Raw genomic sequence first — 18,959 nt, 5'->3', positions numbered from 1 at the left:
AATAAAAACATGAGAAAGGCAAATCCTCCCTTTGCTCAAGTCTTCAACATTTCAGTCCACCAGTCTTAATTTAATGCTTCATCTATCTAATATTGTAATCCTATAAAATTTTCTGCTATTGTAGTTTTGCCCATCATCACCTCTGAGTTGAAGCGCACACCCATGAGTCTATATTCCCACAGACTAAAACTCCATCAGACTGCACCGTCTATTTCGTTTATATGGCTGCAAACTTTGCTCCAGTGCGTGTGTGTTTCTTTGTTAGGGTGTGTGTGTGTCTGTGTCTGTGTGTGTGGGTGAAAAAAAAAATAGCAGACAGGTTGAGGTTCACTGTGTTGTGAATGATGCCTGATTCCATCCCCAGAGATGTACAGGGTGCAGCCAAACGTGCACAGCCACACAGACAGAATACTCTCACCGAAACATTCAACACTTCCTCTGGCAGCACTTTCCGTCCCTTAGGATGGAGTTACATGAGGAAAAGTGAAGGTGTGAGCATTTTGTGTGTGTTTGGATGTCAGTGGGTTAAGGCTGAAACAGATATATTTGACAGAAATCAAGCCAGAGCACAAACTGAAACTAGTTGGGCTGTAGCTGGGTACAGTGGCAAACAAATATATCAGAGAGCCAGACACTACTGGTTTTCAAGCTGGATGAATTAACTGGAATCTGTCTCTTTTATATGGAAAATAGGTCGCAAATTACCACCTGAGATGAGCTTTGAGCCACTGAGCCAGGATGCAGCTTCCAGACTTTTAATATGCATTAGATAACCTGATTTTGACATTTTATTAATAGGGAAGCTGTCAGCGCAGGGATGCAGAATTCGTTATTTAATCAGTGTTACATTACTTTGGTGATTGTGTATCAAATGAAAAAATGACACAATAATCTAATTTTTATGTCAACTGCATATTAATGTGCATCAGAAGCAGGAGCTGTTATTCTACTGTTCGCACTCAGCTGCTGGTTTCGTATGTGGCTGTGCTGTCCTTCAGGGAATTGATTGCATGTCATTGATATTCCTGCAGCATAAACAACAACAAAACAACTACAGGCATACGCTTGCCTCAACAACAGATACAGAGGCTTATAATCAATAAAGTTAGAGTTAATTAACGGGTGTTGAAAACATCTGAAAAATGGGATTGACTTGTCTCCCTTAGGATTAAAGAATATTAAATACACATTTTCTAATAAACCTCTCTATCATCATTATAAGTAAACAGTATTGTGTCATTAACTGGAGATCTATCCAAAACAAACATGAACCAAAACAAACCCTGCAGCCACACATGGTGAGTGACGGCTCCATCATGAGGATCTTAGTTAAAAAACACGATGTTTGAAGGGAGATGCTGCAAACCTTGAATGGTAGATTTCTGGCTTTTTGTGGATTTGATTATTTCTTCATCAGGTATCTTGAATGTAGCATTTTGGACAGTGGGATGGAGGATAATGTTATGTAATTATGTAATGTACTGTATTTAACCCTCCTGCTATGTTCATTTCTCAGAGACAGCAATGATGTTCCTGGGTCAATATGACCCGAGGCCTATTTAGTTATCCAAAAGTGTCAGAACCCCAAAAAATCCCAAGAAACGTTTTTTTAATCTCATTATTTACTTCATTATTAAACATTTAAATCAATATTTAGTGCGATGGTGTTCTTAAACTCTCACAGATCGTGGTTCAATGAGGATTACTCATTTGTTTTTCATCAATATTCATGTTAAAACTTTTAAAAGTAAACTGTTGGTAGGACTCCCTTGAAAAAGAATCTTGATATGTTTTGCCCCTCCCCTGCTGAGTGTCCACTCAATGTGGATGGAGTTTGCCATCGGGAACAGAGAAGTTGGAGTGAAATATGTCACACAGTTGCAAAGAAACAAGTATTATTGGACACTTCTGACTCCTTTTAGGGTCCACTTTGACTGCCGGGTCACATTGACCCACAAACAGTATCTGTGTACTATAAACATGCAGGGGGGGGTTGCAAATATGTGAAATGAACCATTTTTATTTTACATGTTGATTACGCTAATTAAGCCAAGCAGAAGAAGTTTCATACCGAAAAAATACTTAACAATTTTCTTTGGATTTTTGAATTTTGAAATGGCTCAATCTGACCCAGACATAACAGGTGGGTTAATACCAGCCAAAGTAAGGTTAACTCTATGAATATTTTATTGAGCTGTTGTACATTCAAGGCTAATTTGATGACATTTTTCATTATATACTGTATAAAGACTGTACATTTACTATATTAGTTGCTATAAGGTTTCACCTACAAAGTATTAAAGGTCATAATTTATTCACACTGTTTCTATAAATATCCTTTGTGTTGTAATTGGGATTACTTTGGGGTTTTTAAACTGATACCTTACAATCTATTGTATACAAGTGCAATATAAGGGAAAATGTATAGTGAGCTGATGATTAGGCGAATTAGCGTCTCTTTAGGATGATCATGATCCTGAAACAAAGATCTCGCTTAATAGCTGGATAACAACTAAAGACATTAACAAATTGACAAAAAAGTAAACAATACTTGAATGTTGAATTATTGAATTAAAATTCTTATTTATGATGATCCATTCAGCTAAAAACAAAATACTCAGATTCCAAATTCCACAATCGAAAGCGCTGCCAAGCCAGCGGATTGTAGTGAGCCTCTTTTCTGGGTTAATTGAAATAAAACTGAATATATCAATTCTTTGGAATTTTAAATCAGTAGCCTGTTTATTTGATAGAATTCACAACAAACTGAACATTTCCACTTGAGGGTAACACAAGACAACATGAATGTGTTTCAGTTTTCATGTTGACCTTTCCATTTTTATTCAGCTCTCCTTCTTGAGGCAGTTTAGTTGACAAATTTTTGAATATGAATGAGGCAAATGTCACATCTTTTAACACAGTTGATATTGTTACGGCAACACTGTCCTGAGTACAGGTGTCATGGCTGTCCAGCTAGAGGTGAGCCTTCCCGGTCATTGGTCAATGAAACGGGGATTCTGTGGTCTTGATTAGCTCTAGCAGACATCCGTGCATGAGGCGAAAAAGAAAGAGACGTTGTTGTCTGAAGCCGTTGAAAGATTTTGAGAAGTTCTCCTCCTTTTCCATAGCGTCCCTAAGTTTGAGTTATTGCCATGTGTCTTATCTGTTACCACAAATTAACTGTCATCTAAAACCATTAGGGGTCATCAGAAGAAAGCAGCGTGAACCTTGCGTGGTAGCTGGGGATGGGAAGCTACTACAGGTAAGGTCCGCCTCTCTTTTGCCTTAGCTCGACAGCAACCTGTTTGTCTTCCTTTGTTATGGCATGGGCAGCAAATGTTTGGATGCCCTAGCCAGGGTTGTGTTGCCGTAACACTATTATCACTGTCACTTAGGGGTTTGAGTAACCCATCAGCAACTTTGAGAGGGAAAAGTCAAGTAATATCCTGTGCTTGCGAGAGCACCTCTGAGATGATTGGAGCCGAGTAGCTCCTCAGGTTGCTCTCAACTGTATGCTGGCTTACTGTTACTATTAGCAGACACTCGAGACCATCCTGCTTTTGCTGTTGAGACTTAATCACCGTTGTTAGGGGGTTTTGACCATAGACTGTACAAAATAAGGACAAAGTATCTGTGACCTCACCCATCTGTTTCTGGAAGCGCTGTTTTGAGGCCAATCGTCGGCGGCAGCCATATTACTGCTGTGGAGCGAATGTGACGTAAAGAGGCGGGCTTTGAGCCTCCTAACCAACAGCTACAGTGTTCCCACCTGTCAATCAAGTCAGCCGTGCCTCTCATTGGAAGACTTGTAATCTCGAAATTGGCACGTTAGGGAAAAATTCACCCCCCCTCCAGTGTGTGCCGATCGAGACATGAGCTATCCAGACTACACTCGTCTTTTGTACCAGGCTGTAAACATGTTTATTTCTGCTGTAAAGATCAGCTTTTTTGAATTGGTGTGTATGTGGTTTCCGGTACTTCCGGAGCCAGCCTCAAGCGGATCCTAGATGAACTGCAGTATTTAGCACTTCCGCATCGGACTCATTTTTAGACCGGAGGTTGCCGCTTGGTTTGACCAATCAGAATCAAGTATTGATCACAGCAAGGTAATTAAGTATGAATGCTACAAATTAATAAGCTTTGTTAGAAGTTTGAAAATAACTGTGCAGTCTATATCGTTTCCTGTGTATGAATACATTATTTCAAATAGCTCATTTTATATCTACTTTTTAACTTTACTTATTGAAGTGTTAATTCTTAGAGCTCACCTTGCTCCATTTCTTTTTTCCAAACAGGTTTTATATTTATTCTGAGATCACAGAGGATAGACCGTGTTCCAGAGTAGTCTTCCTCTGCAGAAAAGTTTGTCTTTACAGCCACTTGTTTTGTGGTTTCATATTCTATGAAATAAGCTTGTGTGATTGCAACAACAGATATTAGGATTAAAGTGCTTCTTTCTCCTTACACACACACACACACACCACACACACCGTCTCTTTCTGCACTGCTCCCACTGTCTCGTAACGTCTCTTGTGTCGTGTGTAACTGCTCTGATGATTTTCTTTATCAGCATAATGTTTTATAAAGCTGCTCAAAAACACGACTCACATTTTTTCCTTTTTCCATGGCATCATTTTTCCATTTTCACAAAAGTTGCACCTGCAAAAACAGTGTCAAAAGTAAGCCTAAAATAACCAGGAGTGGTTCCACAACAAGCACTTCAGTGGAGCCTTCTCGTGGCAGCTAATTGAACAGGTAAGCTGGAGGAAGAGCAGGTGGAGATTGAACAGTGATTCATCAATAATGGCAGTGTTCTGTCAAAGGGAAAAAATGACCGAAATTTGACAAGAAAACACTCACGCTTGGTGAGGGATGATGATATACATTTTCAACTACCCCCATTAGTTTAAACACAGAGTTTGCAGGTTTTCAGAACAATTCGGACTAACATATTAGAAGAAGCTGCAAATTTCTACCAGTTTCTTCACTTAACTTTGATCTGAACTGGCTTTAAATGAACAACGTGATGGTCATCTTCCTCTAACAAAGTAAAAACACCTCATTATTTACTTTCAAATGAGAGAACAGCAGACTTCCAGAAATAGTGTACAACAGCAGACTAATGTACGGCTGGGCTGTGACACCTGTGGGTTTACTGCAGTGAGACCTCATGGGAGGGGAACTGAAGGCTTTCAGAAGAGCACAAATTGGAGAAACCATTTTCTATCGACAGGGGGTTAATAGACAGCACAACTCTACTAAATTGAGTGGTCATTCAGAGAAAGAAAAGGGCCAGTGTTTGGACACGTCATTTGTCAAAATGACTTCGATCCGTCAAATTTTTCGCCAGTTTTTCTTTCGACATTTCAGCTGATCACTATGATTTACGTAGGTTTTAAGGTGCTAACAAACGGCAATTCTTTAAATTGTATCGTTCAGGCTTTCCTCTGTTATTTTGTGCAGAAAAGACTGAAGGATGCTCTTACACTTTCTACCCCCCCTGTGGTGCTGCCCCTTCTACAGGACCTGATGACAGGCTTTTTGGAGGCACAGACACATTTCGTTCTTGATGTGGTAACTTCAGCTCTCCTAAATGATGATGAGATTTGTTAGAGGCTCTTTCTCACGACTCAGCAGAAACCTGTGGAGAGTCGCTCCTGGCTCACAGCTCTGCTTCTGAAATGCAAAAGTTGTAGTTGCACAGTTGTTTGATGCGGTTTCATGATTTTCCTTCTATCAAAAGTTGTATGGGAGTGATCACTCTGTCATCCTTAATGAGTTTGGTCAGAAATAGCTAGGGGTGGGTACCGAATTCTTTTATAGGTGCCGACCGAATTCGTCTGTACTACCGAGTACAGATTCACGTAAAATCAAACGGTACCATGTTTCGGTACCTAAACGCATCCTTGTGACTGTGAGGGAGTGGAAGAAGAGGCGATTTTACATTCTTTCGCCCTGTAATAAAGTTTGAGACTGATCGGGTGGACATCTCTGCTCTCTGCATCTGCGCAGGAGCGCGCCACACGGAGCCTGCAGCTGACGAGGCAGAGCAGAGCTGCGGGAGGATTAAGTTGAGACGGACTCTCTTGACTCGACTACCTGCCCTGTTTATAACCGTTCCTGAGTGCGTGAATGCCAAACAAGTAAGTTGTGTGTCCTGTTATTATAAAGAGACAGAGAACTGACTGTTTCCCATCCGCAGGCATTCACATGTGTTAACTGATAAACTCCCGAAAGAGCAATTTGACGCCACAAGCCTGTGTCAGCTAATATATCTAATCACCTATATAATCCTGTTTCTGTTCATTTCATGTTAAATTAAATAAATATGTTAAACTTAAATTTTTTGACATTTTATTATTAAACAAATTAACATTTATTACCACATAAACACACAAAAGTACCGAAAATTGGTACCGTTGAGTACCGGTACCGATTCCCAGGTACCGGGTATCAGTACCGTATTGGTTCAAATGTGAAAGATACCCATCCCTAGAAATAGCTCCTTTGTACATGAGACCCTGGAGTGCATCTCTACTTAGGGCTGGGCGATAATTCGATAACGATCATTATCGTTATATTATTTTTCTCAATATAAATATAACAAATGTACGATAAAACGTTGATAAATTTAAACCTGTAATTACACCCTCCAACCACTGGAAAGTAATGGGGCGCTAGTGTGTCCTAAACACTAGTTCCCACCCAACATTAAACAGAGGAAGTAGTAGGTATTGAACAGCAGGGTAAGAAGTAGGCAGGCTTCAAGACGTTTGGAGCGGAATGTAAACAGAGCTGAAATGAGGGAGACTGAAAACGCAAAACCTAGCAGCTCAACGCAAAGTGAAAACATGTTTGACAAGAAAGGCCACTAAACTTCACTAGTTAAGATATTTTGGCTATTTACTAGACTAAGAAATCCCAGATACAAGCTACTGAACCTTCTGGTTTCTTCAACTTTCCCTAAGGAGAAAAAAAACTGCCTTTAAAATGATATGAAAGAATGATTTGATATTTATCGTGAAAATTATCGATATCGAATTATATAAAAAATATTAATGTGATTACACATTTTTCAATATCGCCCAGCTCTACCTCTACGTCACTGCAGCAAGGTCAGAAGGAAAACCACTTAGAGATCAGCAAATAGTTTCTAGGTTTTAAACGTGCAGTTCAATTAGTTGGGAAGATGGAATTAATTGCAAAGTATTTCCAAAGCTGGATTTATCATCATTATAAGGTGTTTGCTACTGGCCCATACAGATCCACCAAGATATGTCCAGCTAATTTGATTTCAGCTTGTTAACAGAGGGGGACAAAGAAAGAAGAATAGAAGTGGAGAAAATTGCAGGAGAGGTTAAAGACACAAAAATGGAGGCTATGACAGAGAAAAATACAAAATAATGAGTTACCAATTAACAGAACACTGTGGGATAAAGCAGTGTCTACAGACTCAAGATGGGAATTGAGAACTTTTTTTGTGTGTGATTATTGTGTCTACTTGACTTTGTACCATTTTGTATCATGTAACATACATTTGTTTTTTTTATTGTCACTTGGCGACAATAGCTGATAAATTGGACACACCCACCTTGTTGGTGAGATGCTGATGAAACGCATTCGTTTCTCTTTTCTTTATGCTGCTGTCAAAATTGACATTAAACGTTTTTGAACTTTATCACGAGTGCTGACATTTTTCAATTACATTGTCCACTTTGGGTCAGCACCACAGACTGTATAAAATATGGACGTAGTATCCATGACGTCACCCATCTGTTTCTGAAGCGCTGTTTTGAGGCCAATCGTCGGCGGAAGCCATATTGCATCTGTCGAGCGATTGTGACGTAAAGAGGCGGGCTTTGAGCCTCCTAGCCAACAGCTACAGTGTTCCCACAGGTAGCTTTGCCTCTCATTAGAAGACTCATAATCTCAATATCTTCGAAATTGCAGTGTTAAAAAAAAATTCACCCCCCTCACAGTGAGAGCACATTGAGAAATGAGCTATCCAGACTAGACTCGTCTTTTGTACCAGGCTGTAAACATGTTTATTTCTGCTGTAAAGATCGTCTTTTTCCCATTCATGTGTATGTGACTTCCGGTACTTCCGGAGCCAGCCTCAAATGGATCCTTGATGAACTGCAGTTTTTAACACTTCCGCATTGGACTCATATTTTTAGACCGGAGGTTGCCGCTTGGTCAGCACAGAATCTTTTTCGAGTATTTTTCTAGTTCAAGCCATCAACATCATCTGCCTTCATGCTTAACAGTTCTCTCATCACTGCCTTCCATTAGTTTCACGTGCCTTACAAAACAATGTCATCACACATCACAAGAGGCAATCAGCACATATGACAACCAAGGAGTCAAGGGAGCAATCATGATGGATAGGAGACAAGAGGTCCAAAGTGTGACTTCATTTTTTTTTTTTTTTTTTAAAAAGGGACGCTAACAGCATAACATGCAATGGCTGTGGCTGTGATTTCAAGCACTAGTGGGACCACCAGAAACATGCCGACACATTTATTGATGGAACACAGCATTAAATATCAGGAGGGCTCAAAGTTGCCAGCATTTCTATTTCAGACAAGTAAACAGCACAATGAAATGATGAGTTTCAGTCAGAACTCTTAGTAAGGGTTAGAGTTGCAAAGGGGTGGAAGCAGACCAGTTTGCAACGGCCTGTTTGAAATCAGGTCCGCTTGTTTTAAAAAGCACTACAGTTTGGTTTTTATTGCAGAATCCATGCCTGAGTTGAAACTGAAACATTATTTGTCCTTTCATTATCACTTGCTATGAAGAGATGAGTTTTATTGTAACATTATCTTTTCAAAATAAGAGCAAAACCACAATTTGACTGATGAGTGGGACTAGGATTTCCACTACCATGTCACCACCGTCATTATAGCCTTGACATTGGACTAGAGTCTCAAGAAAATGATCAGCTGCAAACTGTGGCCAAGCAATATTGTGTGGTTGTATAAATTTCAAAAGGAGCTTTCAGTTTATCTCCACCTTAGCCTATTTGCTGCGCCTGGAATAAGAAAGAATTCAATTTAAAATCAAATTTGTGAAACCAATGCAAACAACAACCTTTTGTATTATTCCCAAAATAGAAACAAAATCAAAATAAAGTATTCATTTTTAAGTATTTGCAGTTCATCACACACTGAGTCTGCTGCTTCTACAAAATTTCTGTCTGGATTTGGTATTCTGAGTGAAACAGGATTATTCTGTGGTGTTACATTGTGAAATTCACAGGTGAGTGTTCCTGGATGATCACGCAAATTAAGAAAATTATGTTGAGGATTGAGAATCACAGAGTGTGAGACGACCAGCTAATCCCTTTGGATGTGAAGACACATGCTGATGTGTCTCTCACAGACACACACACACACACACACACACACACACACACACACACACACAGTTTGTCCTTATAAGAAAGTTTAAACAGGTGACAAATGAGGACAAAGGTTCACTCCTCTTTTTTTTAGTTATTCTGACATCACGAGGAGCTCTGAGGAGATGACGATAGACAATAAAACTCAATTTTGTTTTTCCTCCTCTGCAGAAAAGTTTGTCTTTACAGACACTTGTTTGGTGGTTTAATATTGTATGAAATCAGCTTGTGTGCATTGGACTGCAACAACAGATATGATTAGGATTCAGGTGCTTCCCTCTCCTTCCACACACTCACACACACTCGCACACAACCCAAAGTCACTCTACCGTGCAGACAGCCCTTGCGCTCTCCTTGTTTCCAATTCAAATGAGAACAGTGTGGAGAGTCGCTGCCAGCAGAAGAGGCTTCATTAATGCTTGTTGATGACACTCTCTGATATCAATAATCAATCATGAAACCTCATGCTCCGATCTAGTCTGTTAAGCACTGCTACAAATCAATACGATGATGAAGCGGCGTGTCCCTCTGGCTCTACCTCCTGCTTAGTCTGTGGGGACTCTCCTCGGCTGGACATTAATCCCACCGCGCTCCTCAGCTGGTCACCTTCTAAAAACTACTTCCACATCTTACGAGCAGCAGCGTGTGGCCGCTGTGAGAGCTCAGCACACACCAGGAAGTTTCTGCAGCGTGCAACAACATCTTCAGCATAAAAACAACAGCTTTCTCTGAAGAAAACCACTGATGGAGGATAAATATGTGGGCGATAGACTGTATACTGTAAGGTTGCTATCTCCAGTTCACATTCAGTTCAGCTGAGGCTTACGGCTGTCATAGCATATTTCACACTTTTTCTACCACTTCAGGCTTTTTCAAAGTCTTCCCAAGTGTACACAGCTGCCTTTTTTACTCTTGCTGGCTCCTTGCATACACAACAAAGCACATAGGGAGGCCCATTTGTCCTACAAATGTGACCCTTTTTCAAGGCTCTTTAGTTCCAAAAGGTGGATGGTGCCTTTTAATTAAAGTGTTTGTATTGAGGAGATGTTTACATGCACGCAGCTCTCTGAATAATGCATTTGGTGTGCGTTTTGTGAGTGTACTGCTTCTCACGCTGCTGTAAGCAAGCATGCGAGAGAGTGTGTGTGCGTGTGTATGTGTGTGCATCTATGTGTGGTGTTTTGGGGAAGAGGGAGCTGCCCAAGGTCATTAGCTTCACAGTGGTCCAGCTGTGTTATCTGGCTCAGGTACACACAAATCGGGTGTGACCTTGATGTTTTGCAAGCGGCAGGGGTCTGTGTGTGTGTGCGTGTTTATGTGTTTTACATGTGTGTGTGTGCATGTGGGAAAATGTGCCGTTTCCCTCTAAACAAATCATACCATTCTGTGTTTTCTGGGGGTAAAAAGAACTGAGCACTTCCACAAACTGAATTAGGGATTAAAACACATTTCACAAAAGGGAACACTAAACCAGCTGGAGAGTAGAATTTAGCAGTGAACTCTTAATCCAAAGCATGAGACTCTGTTTAGTCCAGTTTCACAGTAAAATCTAGTCTCTCCTCACTACCTCTATGCCTACCAGAGCTCTGCTCTGTTGCCATAGCAGCAACTATGAGCTCTTTACATTAGCACACTACATCTCGTTCTGATCTCAAGAGCTGAATAGTTCGGTTCGCTCTTCTTTTTATCACTTGAGAAATATCGCCAAACTCAGAACTTTTGTATCCACAGCTGAGTTGGAAATATTTATTCATGCTTTTGTGTCATCTCGCCTGGATTATTGTAATTCTCTCTTTACATGTCTTAGCAATGCATCCCTGAACCGCCTACAAGTGGTCCAAAATGCTGCTGCTAAGCTGTTGACCAAATTATCTAGGTGATCTCAAGTTACACCGATCCTCATGTCTTTGCACTGGCTTCCAGTTATATGTAGGATCCAGTTTACAGTTCTTGTTGTTGTGTTAGGGAGCTGCTGAAGCCTTATAACTCCAGCAGGACTCTGAGGTCCTCTGATCAGGGTTTGTTGGTTGTGCCTCATACCAGGTTAAAAACTAAAGGGGACTGTGCTTTCCAGGTTGTTGGTCCTAAACTCTGGAACAGTCTCCCTCTGGAACTGAGAACTGTGGACACTGTTGACAGGTTCAAAAAGCAGTTGAGGACCTCTCTGTTTAGACTTGCCTTTGTTTAATCTGTCTATTTTTATGTCATGTTTTTGTGTATTTGCAATTGCTGTTTTGCCTTTTAATGTTTTTCTATTGTTGTTGTTGTAAAGCACCTTGTGACCTCTGTTCTTGGGAGGTGCTCTATAAATAAATCTTACTTACAATAGTATACTGTAAAGATACTCTACCAAAAATCTGCCTTTAAATTGAAATGAAATAATGATTTGATATTTATTGTGATAATTATCGATATCAACTGATATGAAAAATGTTATCGTGATAACCATAGACTGTATAATTAATGGACGTAGTATCTGTGACATCACCCATCTGTATCTGAGCGCTTTTTTAAAGCCAATCGACGGCGGCAGACATATTGGAAATGTGGAACTCAACCAGGCATAGTGTGGCGTAAAGAGGCGGAGTTTGAGCCTCGTAGCCAACAGCTATGTGAACCCGTCTGGGAGTCAAGTCAGTCATGTCCTTATTTGGGCAAAAACTCGTAATCTTAATACGTTCTGTACCGTCGCGTTAGAGAAAAATTCACCCCTGTACAGTGTCTGAAACATGTGACTAAACATGTTTATTAAAGCTGCAAAGATCGTCTTTTTTGAATTGGTGTGTATGTGGTTTCCAGTGTTTCTACAGTCAGCCTCAAGCGGATTCTCAATGAATTACAGTTTATAACACTTCCGCGTGGGCTTCATAGTTTGAGACCGGAGGTTGCCGCTTGGTGATAACATCTCTTAATATCGCCCAGCTCTACAGCAAACCAGTCTTAATACATGGTGATAAAGAATTTAAAGTATTGTATGTAAAAACAGCACATTTTATTTATGAGACCAGTAGCCCGTTGCATCAGCTCTATTATGTGTGCTTTTAATTCGGGTGCAAAGTCCATCGTAACTCACAGACTGAAACTAGCTAGCTTGTAACTTGAGTTGTGTCACCACGGGAGCGTAAGGTTCACCTCAACCAGCTAACCAAGACATAGCTGCAGAAATTACATTTTCACATCCTGACACTAATGACTGAAAGGCAGTTTGTTGCAGCGTTGCCTCTCACACCTGTTTGTCTCGAGGCAGGCAGACAGCTGAAAGGAACTTCCATTTCCTGTTCTGAATTGACTAACAGCAACACCAAGGTATTTAAAAGTGACAAAGCACTTTGAGTAGGTGATAACAAGAGCCTGTATTTTTATTCTACGTGTAAAATAACAAACAGTGATATCAAGTCCGGAAATCATTGACCACAACATGAAATCATTTGTTAGCGGATGACAGAAATATATTATGACTTTCATTTGTACTCTCACTTCTAAGAGAGAGAGCACACTGCAGAAACCTTACTGGTGGTAAAATCATCTGCTTCCCCTCATCCTCCAAGTTATCCAATCTTTCAAAACTATGTACCATGGCAACCAGTGTTTTAGGAGGACTTTATACCTACCAAGAGCTACCTGTAAGATTTAAGGTGAAACTTGTGCTTCAACTTGAAGGTGTCTTATTACAGGATAAATAAAATACATAAATTTCTACTTTGAAGTGGAATAATTCAGACCTGGAGAGTGAAACGCCTACACATAATATACAGGCATGAAACTTCCTGCATCCAGAGTCAAGCTTTTGTCTGTATCTTTATATGTATTACATGGTGCTTCACAATGTAACATAAGCTTTATATTGTCACCAACAATAATAACAGGAGCTTGTATGGGGAGCTATAAAGCCCAGTTGAATACGTTTCTAGAAAGTCAAGGTTTTCCTGTCAAGCCTCCTGTCTGACATAAAGCCTATCCAGCAACACTACCCACAAAGGAGTGAGTCTTGTCCTGATTACAGCCGGCTTGAGCACGCATCGTATGCTATTCTCCAATGTCCTCCACACAAACAAAGCGGTACTTTGCACATTCATGTTCTGACTTTATGAGCTGCAGAAGTTCCGCCACCTGCCTGTTTTGCATATCCGTACTGAAGGAAGTGAGTTTCTGATCAAGTGCAACTTGTGCAAGCAACACCAGTACCAGAGATGCCTCCTGGGGGTGTCTATATCCTGGAACAATATTCAGTGCACCGAAAATAATATCTCTCACCAGGCTTGCTGTGCCACCCTTTTGGGGTTAATTCTTTTTACAGCATTTCTTAGGGATGTAAGGATACACTCAACCCACGATTCGATTCAAATCCCAATTTTGGTTCACGATACAATTCACTCACGATTCTCTAACAATTTTCAAAAAAACTGGATTGAACTCAAAATTTAAATAATTGCTTTATTTCAATTCTTAGATATGGACAGTTGCAATATATATTTTTTCTCTTATATTCATTTGTAAATAAAGTGATCCTTTTTCATTTTTAAGGTGTGTTGGAACTTAAATGAAACCACTGCACACAATTTGCAAACAACTACAATCACCATAAAAAAATACCTTGTTGGTAAATTTCAGAACTATTATAGAGAAATGGAAAGTGAACAATTCCCAAATTAAAGTATTAAATATTAAAACAAATGCAGTCAGCTGATTCACATCGAAACATGCTTTAAACTTAAAACACCTCCACTCAGTGAGTGACGAGAGAGCAGCACAAGAGACTTAGTGATGTTGAACAAGCGGAGTATAATGCGGGTACTGCTTTTTACAGTTTAAAAATAATATCCCAATACAAATTTTGTTGAATCGATTTTAATCCAACCTTATTTGTATCGATTTTTACCGTCTTGCAATATATCCTTACATCCCTAGCATTTCTCTCTCATACAGTCATAATCATGTGTTTTATGAATACACTGGTGTACTATTCAGTTCATCAATCTTATGGAGTGCTGGTTTGATTGTGAAAATTTCTAAATTTAAAACATGTGACTAGTGAAAGTGGATGGTGCGAGTCTAGGCTAACAGCTGATCTGGCCCTCACAGCTGTCAAACTATCACATTAGCAGGCTGAGCGCAACTACTGTACTGGCAGCTAGCCAGACTCCAAACTCTGAATGGATAAAACAGATGGTAATAGTAAGAATTATTGCTCTGCACAAGAACTAAGGACCACCAGGTGTCCTTCTTTGTGCATGACTGTACAACGTTTTTATCACTTGTCCTGCATATTGAGACGATGTCCCACTCTTCGTTGGCCCTTTATTTCCAAAGTGTAGAACTGTTGGCTTTCTAACACCTGGCTTTAGCCATGGCTGTGTAGAAAGCAAGAGAAAACTATTACCATTGCCTTTGTCAGATCAGCACACATGTGGGGCCAACATGAGGAAAATTGCCTGTCATCTTCCTCAATGCCTACACTATACCCAGGTGACACACAAAGGCACAAGCTACAAGAACGCAACATTTGCGAGAGCCTTTTTTTGTTTTACCCCAAAATCATGTAGCAAGGAGAGTATGACTTGATAACATGCAAGACTCAAAAGAACCGCCAGGCTCATGATGAGTAATGGTGACCTGAATACATTCTTACATAGATGACTGCTAACAAAATAAGGTAACAGTAGGTGAGATAACTAACATTTGCTACAAAGTGCAGCACTTACAATGATGTGCATAAGCAGCAGCCATAGCTGTGCTTGCTGCCTCTGTGGAGATTTCTTTGAGAGTTGGTGCCTGTTTGTTTAGTTTTATTGTACAAAGTGAAGTTGGAACATAGTTTGAGGGTTGATGTGAACAAGCACTTGACCTTAAAGTTGTTGAATACGGCAGATGCATACCCGCAAACCACCCCATAAGAACTGTGAAACTCCTTTGCTTCCTTTGATAAATACATTTGTTTTGCTGAGGAGTTTAAAAAAGATGCACTCAAATATGATATATTATTAAGTTATTTGAGTTGATGAAATATAGAGTTGATATTTTGCAGACAAGCAAACAAAATGAATGTTTATATTTTAGGGTTAGATGGACATTATCAAAATCTAAATCTAAACTACCTCCTGGCATTGCTGTAAAATGTCCTACATTGGCTTTTATTTTGGCCTGTTGGAAACTGGTCACCACACAGTAACTGCAAGTTGTGGACTTTGCTTGGCGCAATGAGATTCATCTTGCAGGAAGACATTTAAAACCTTTTTTCTCTACGAGGGAGACCCCCCGAAACAGATTGCGTCTTAAAAAACATCAGCAATGTATTGCTAGCAGATAATGTAGCACTAGTTGGAGCTATACATGATTAAGAAGTTTGTTTTAAACTATTTGTTAAGCTACACAGTAAAAGAAAAGTCATTAATTTTTTTCACCCTGACTGTAAGGGCCAAGTTTCGTTCATACATGTTAAAAGTAAATAAATAATCTGTATAACTTTGGGTTGAAAGTTAATCTTTATTTTGGGATTTCATTGTATAAGTTAAGTTTTAAAATGTCTTAAAAGTCAGCTAAAAGTAATTTGATTTATTTCATGTGGGTTTTACGTACAGTTAAAAGCAGTATGTTATTGCTGTTGCAGCAGTGAGTTAGGTTACTGTCACTTTAAGAGAGAGAGCTCTTTAGTGTTGCAGTAGGGCGAGACCATAAACTATAAAATATGGACGTAGTATCCGTGACATCACCCACCTGTTCCTGAGCGCTGTTTTGAAGCCAATCGACGGCGGCAGCCATATTGGAAATGCTGAACTCAACCAGGCAGAGTGTGACGTAGGGTGAGCCTCCTAGCCAACAGCTATGTGTTCCCGACCGGGAGTCACGTCAGTCATCTTAATATCTTCTGAACCGTCGTGTTAGAAAAAAATTCACCCCCTGTACAGTGTGTGCCGATCGAGAGATTAGCTTTGTTACGTTTTTTTAATCAGGCTGTAAACATGTTTATTAATGCTGCAAAGATCATCTTTTTCCCATTCATGTCTATGTGGTTTCCAGCGTTTCTGCAGCCAGCCTCAAGTGGATTCTCGATGAATTGCAGTTTATAACACTTCCGCGTGGGCTTCATCATTTGAGACCGGAGGTTGCCGCTTGGGTGAGACTGAGGCAGACAGTTGAGGATCAATTAAGTACTGAGCCACATGGTTTCTTTACCATAGTATAGTTCATTGTTTAGGAAAACTTGACTTTGAATCATTCAGTAAGATTGTTTAACAAAACCGTGGAATAAAGGAATTTGTTTATCAGTTTTACTTCAGAGTCCTGTGGGAGATATTTCCTCTTCAAGTGAACATAGACGAGTAAGGCCTTTTGATCTTCAACCCACAACACTGACTAAACATAAATGATGACAACCTTGTCAAATTCATGCAAGGTGAGCAGTGTACAGCTTATTTAGTTTATACTGGTACAGCAGTGGCAATTAGCAAAGTGAGAACAAACAATGGAAGAAGTGTCAGAAAAGGCAAAAGGGTATCAGAGCTCAGTTAGCTGAAAGACTTGTTCTGTGGTTGTATCTAAAGAGAGGACCAGCAGAAGAAGGTGAGCACACAATGCTCCTGCTAGTAATCATGCCTGTAAGTGCTAATCATGACTACACTGATTTACAATGTTGCTCAATGTGCTCGGTTGGCACTCAATCACACCAGCTCAACACAATACAGTACTGCAGCTGTTAAGACAAACACCCCCATCCCTCTACTAGTACAACAAGAGAGCTATTCATTAATTTATTTATCTGGGCACTCGCAGGAGCAAGGCCATGGAGATACAGCGGAGGGAGCTTTTTAATCAAGCCTGGGCTCCCAACCGGCTGACTGATGTGCAGTGACGCGTGTTTGTTTATCCAGAGCGCAGCTGCCAGAGGGCAAGGTGACGAGGGAATTTCTCTCTCGCTCTCCCTGTTGCTCTCTCCCTATAACAGTTCTGTGAGAGCGAATAAAAAGGCAAGGAGGATCTCGAACTTTCTCTAACGAGATCTAAAGCACTGGATGTAATTAGAAGCTGTCTGGAATGAGGACAATTAAGTGCGTTTTTGGTGTCCCCCGGGTTCTCTCAATGGGTCGAATTAGAAAACGGGTGCAAAAAGATTGATGAGTTCAATGTTTTCCAAATGAGCAGCCTTATACACATAATTACACCACGGAAATGAATGGATCATCATGATACAAACTCAGGCGAGGGTATGCTAATTGCTCATCAAATGGGAAGGCTGCGGTGTCAGCTACACAACTGCAGTATTCACAGTAAAAAAAAAAAAAAAAGTAGCCGGGAAGGGGGCTCTGCTGCTCAGATTAATGTGATCCATCTTCCTTTTGTCTATGTTCATTATTCTACATTTTCACTGTAACCCCAGTTATCTAGTCCTAGGATTCATACAAGTCAGAGGCACAAGGACACTGCAGTACTTAGAACTGTTGCAGGCATGCTTGATCACATATATGCAATAATCAGCCAACCTCTCTCTCATGAGGTGAATAATAAAGGAAGTGGAAATGTCTTACCAACATACTTGTTTTTCATTCTGTTGTCCATGTGTAGCCATTTCCCTGAAAGAAAGAAGTGCAATAATCCATCAGTATTGATTCACTTAAAACATTTGTGAAATATCACATTGAGAATCACTCTTAAAGTCTTCAAGTGCATTTCTTTTGGTACAGCCACAGCCAGGTTTATCTATTTTTTTGTTCACTTTTGAACACATTCTGTTATTTGTTGACTTTGATACCGACAATGTTGAGAACTGATATATTGAAACTGTCAAGAATTAAGTTTTGTTGGTTTTTCTTGTAAACAATGAACAAAAAAATATATAATTTATTTTTCACAAATATTTCATGACAATATTTGAGATTGTGTAAAATTTTAAGGGTGTACGAAAACTTTTTTCCACCACTGTAGTTTGGTTGTATTTTTGTCTTTTTTGAAGCCACAGACTCAAACAACTGATAAGTGCACTGAAGGTGAAGGACCACAACACAATGTTGCATCATACAGTGAAAAAACCAACGGGCTTTCTGACGGCAACGTAGATAATAGTTTGTGCGCTTAAACCAACATTAATATTTCGCTAAATTACATTGTAGCAATGACCCAGTCTGCTGCACACAATTGCCCAGCTTCCATGCCGGTTCTCTGCCGAGTATCTCAACAAAGGTGCTGACAGGGATCCCCCATGGAAATACACTTAGTACTGAGAAGTAGGGATGCGAATTTACAGTAATCTTTGTACTCGATTACTATTATTACCATTACCTAATTGACGACTACTTAAGTACTAGCAATTATTTTAATTTTTTTACGGTAAACAAAAATAAATAAATAAAAATCCATGTTGGTTATTAGCAAGCTAATCTTCTCCGCTCTGGTTTCGTCACAACGACGTGTGCTAACAGGGCGAGCAAAAGACGTGATGCGAGCCAGCCTGTTATTTGTCTCCACTGTTTTCTCCTTTAACATGTGGTTAAGCATCAAGCTAGTATATCTATGGTATGCAAGTTCAACGCCACACATCTTGCACTGCACATCAATGTCATCGTTT

At 39.9% G+C, this 18,959-nt stretch overlaps 1 protein-coding gene across 5 annotated transcripts in view; it reads right to left on the bottom strand.

The window, feature by feature from the left end:
• mdga2a (MAM domain containing glycosylphosphatidylinositol anchor 2a) overlaps positions 1 to 18,959 on the bottom strand; it is a 351,098-nt gene that overhangs the window by 302,982 nt on the left and 29,157 nt on the right. For 4 of the 5 annotated variants that reach the window (XM_034699300.1, XM_034699303.1, XM_034699302.1 and 1 more), the window contains exon 2: positions 17,923 to 17,967. The gene's annotated coding sequence lies outside the window, so the exon portion shown is untranslated. The remainder of the gene's footprint in view (positions 1 to 17,922; positions 17,968 to 18,959) is intronic. The other variant, XM_034699301.1, reaches the window with a different exon arrangement.

The sequence above is a fragment of the Notolabrus celidotus genome, chromosome 13 (assembly GCF_009762535.1).
Source record: "Notolabrus celidotus isolate fNotCel1 chromosome 13, fNotCel1.pri, whole genome shotgun sequence".
In the NCBI taxonomy this organism is placed as follows: domain Eukaryota; kingdom Metazoa; phylum Chordata; class Actinopteri; order Labriformes; family Labridae; genus Notolabrus; species Notolabrus celidotus.
The sequence above is the reverse complement of the archived record's forward strand: the minus strand, read 5'-3'. Positions and strand labels throughout refer to the sequence as shown.